Genomic DNA, 3,832 nt, shown 5'->3' with positions numbered 1-3,832 from the left:
CCAGTAAATGGAAGGACAGTGTTTCATTGAAACCAATATAGCTAATGTTCTGGCCAAAAGAAAGAGGAAAGCAGGAGAAAAAAAAACAAACTAAAAGCATCAATCAATAAGTTAAAAGGATATTTTTTCTTTGCTATAGACTAGTGGACACAGAAACAAGTAGCCAGAGGACAAAGTGCACGCACAGAGGAGATAAGCAGGATGAAATGGGTTCAAGAGAACTGTGTGTTACAGAGCTTAAATCTTCTGGGTAAGCCTTAGGTCAAAGCAAATGTCTCAGTTGTGGAAAACTAGCTTTTCCTACAACCATCTCCTCATTCTCTACATATGATTGGTACAGAAAGTGACACTAGTGCCACTCACAGCTGCCTCTGTTAAAGAGAGAACTCATGTTTTGAATTTCCTGTTCTTCTGAGTCTAGGCTTTTACAATACATTTAAACTCACAAGCTGGCTATATTGCTGGTGAAGGGTTTTCCCATGTTCCAAACTTGTTTTGCATGGTACAACCACATGAATGAGTAATGTAGATGGCCAGATAAATTTTCCCAGAGGGGCACATTCCATGTACCTTCAAGGTAGGAAATAAAAGTGTATCTGTAAATGTCAGACATAACGGGTGGAGTTTAGAACGGTCTCCTATGATTTCTGATTGAAAGAAGCAAACCAAAGTAAATGATTTGCTAGAAATCAAGCAAGCCATTGTAGATTCTCCACCTTCTTTCTTGGATTGCTATTGGCTGAAATTATTCCAGCTCGAAGTCATCCAATAGGTTGTCTCTCATAGCTAGTGGTGATTTGAGGATTCTGGAAGTAGGTGCTTTACATAAGACTTGCTGCTGTGGTTTCATTTACCTGCACCTGTAAGAGGACCACTTCCTAAGGCTTCTTCATATATATACTGCTCAACTGGCCATAGTAAAGCAAAGCTTTTGTTTCCTTAATCCAGTAGAACAGAGTAGATGGAATGAACAACATGCATATTCCTTTTTAAAATATCTTTTTAAAAATTAGATATTTTCTTTATTTATATTTCAAATGTTATCCCCTTTCCTGGTTTCCCCTCCAAAAACCCCTTATCCCATCCCCCCTCCCCTGTTCACCAACCCAACCACTCCCATTGTTGGCCCTGGCATTCCTATACACTGGGGAATAAAACCTTCACAGGACCAAGGGCCTCTCCTCCCATTGATGACCAACTAGGCCACCCTCTGCTACATATGGAGTTGGAGCCATGAATCCCACCATGTGTATGCTTTGGTTGGTGGTTTAGTCCCAAGGAGCTCCGGGGGTACTGGTTAGTTCATATTGATGTTCTTCCTAGGGGGCTGCAAACCTCTTCAGCTCCTTGGGTTCTTCATTGGGGATCCTGTGTTCAGTTCAATGGTAGGCTGTGAACATCTACCTCTGTATTTGTCAGGCACTAGTGGAGTCTCTCAGAAAACAGTTATAGTAGGCTTCTGTCAGTAAGCACTTGTTGGCATCCACAAAATTGTCTGGGTTTGATGACTGTATATGGGATGGATCCCCAAGTGGGGCAGTCTCTGGATGGTAATTCCTTCAGTCTCTGCTCCAAACTTTGTCTCTGTAACTCCTTCCATGGGCATTTTGCTACCCCTTCTAAGGACAAACTATGTGGATATTGAGTGTGTGTGAGTGTCTTTATTCACTTTGTATAGAGCTATATCCTCCCATGTTTGAGATGTTATTAAGGACTACCAACTGAAGGGTGGCCCCTACTTAACATTTCTGCTTAATGTGATAAGGTAGTTATGATTCCAGAGATCTGCTTTGTAGTTTGCTTACCCACCTACTTAGCAATTCTGTGCTGTATTCTTAAAAAGTTTGAGAGCAGACTTTCCATCATATGTCTTTAAAATAAAACAAACAATGAAATGGTTCACAGTTGTGGCCAAGTTTGCCTAAGAATGAGTGTGGTATGCTCCCATTCATCATGTGGATGCTAAAGAGGGGCAGATATCACATTTTTTTCTCTGCTTAATTAAAAGTACAACGTGCTGTTTTCATAAGCATTGATGGTTGATATGGATTTATTTGTATGCTCTGTGATCTTGGGAGCTGACGCAATTGTTTAAACAACTCTGTGCTAACCAAATGACACGAGGCTGTCACTTACTCTGTGTACATTTCTCATTTAGGTTCAAAGTGCTCAACAGGGAAATGTGGCATGATTCAAAAACACTGATTTTGTTGAATCAATGAAACATGCCATTTTGCCTCTTTTTCTCTATAGACATCTTTAAAGCACATCTGAAAGATATAATGTTTTTGACGTAAACGGTTGTCACATTAGAGGAAAGGCAGGAATTAATTTGTTAACATTTAATCTGTTTTCCTGTGCTTGGTTTTGCATGCTTGATTCACGGTCTAGAGACTTGTTTGCAAAACTTCTCTAACATAGCAAAAGTGTTTTGAAAGTAATCTTGAAGATGGTGATAAAAACTGCTGAGATGATTGCGTAATGCACATGGAAAGAACCATCCAGTGAGCTTCTGGGGGGAGTTGATTTGAATTTCTCTTGGATAAAATATAAAAAAAATTAGATATTTAGAATGGTTATATTTTAAGCTACTAAAGAAAATGAAGACATGCTTTAAATGAGAGTAACTTCTCTCTTACTGATGGGCAGGGTATGTAAGTGTTCCATCTTTGGAAAAAATGGTATCTTGGCAGTCAAGAGTCAAGGACTTCCACAAAATCATACTGCACAACAAACTTTACAAATGAACTTATTAATGCTTACACATTGTTTTGTGTTTACTGTAATTAAAAACCCAGGGATCAGGATGGGGCATGAATAAGTTACCAATAGAGTACTTCATGTTGAATTGAGGCATCAAAGTCCTTGGGACAAACTTGATTTTTACCATTGGTGTTTTATTCACAGTTCCCTGAATTTGGATTCATATCTAGGTACTGGCGAACCTGTAATAGTAACTACTTAAAAGTCTGGTTAGAAATGTTTTAGATTGGTTATTAAAGAAATCTAGATAAGTATATATGACAGGGTATGGCTAGATTAAGAAAGAAGGAGAAGGGAGGTTAAGAAGGGTAATATCCAAATACATATTGGATTGACAATGATCCACTGGCTAGAGGCACCAAGGAGCTGTTTCAGAAACATTTGTTGGAGATCTGTTTGGAGTTGTCAGATCTTGTCTTACTATAACATATTAGTTAACATTGAAGCAATAGTCCTCCCTAAAGAACAAACAAAACTACCTGTGTCTACTGTAAGTCTATTCCTCACAGATTTTGTAGTACAACAGTGACCAATGGCTCTATTTTGCCCTGGAGTGTAAGGATGATCTGAGCCACAGATTGGAGATCCCACATGAACTTTTATGAAAGCTGATGGCAATGAGCAGTGAGATAAAAGAGTCTAGTAGTCCAGTGGATGGGGCTATAAATTGTGGTCATGAGTTTGACTCAGGAAATAACAGAAACTTTTATTTTCCTCATGTAATTGTCTTCTCTGAAGGTTCTTGCTCTATCTGCAAACCTAGGCCTATCCCTGGAAGCTTCTAGCTTCTGTACAGTCTAATCTAGGCCTAGTATGTTTTCTGCCTTTGTGACTTGCTGCTGAACACCTTCCTAGTTCTTTCTGTGCTCTTACTGATTGGTTCAACTCAGCTGTTCCGGTCAAAACTCCTCTATAAACTGACTAATGCAATCTGAGTTCTACATCTTTCTGCCTCTCCTGAGTGACTCTGCTTGGGCTCATACTAACTGAATGAGTATTGGATTTTGTCAAATGCTTTCTCAGCATCTAATGCGATGATCATGTGGGTTTTGTCTTTGAGTTTGCTTAC

Source organism: Mus musculus, chromosome 6 (genome assembly GCF_000001635.26).
Source record: "Mus musculus strain C57BL/6J chromosome 6, GRCm38.p6 C57BL/6J".
In the NCBI taxonomy this organism is placed as follows: domain Eukaryota; kingdom Metazoa; phylum Chordata; class Mammalia; order Rodentia; family Muridae; genus Mus; species Mus musculus.
The sequence above is the reverse complement of the archived record's forward strand: the minus strand, read 5'-3'. Positions refer to the sequence as shown.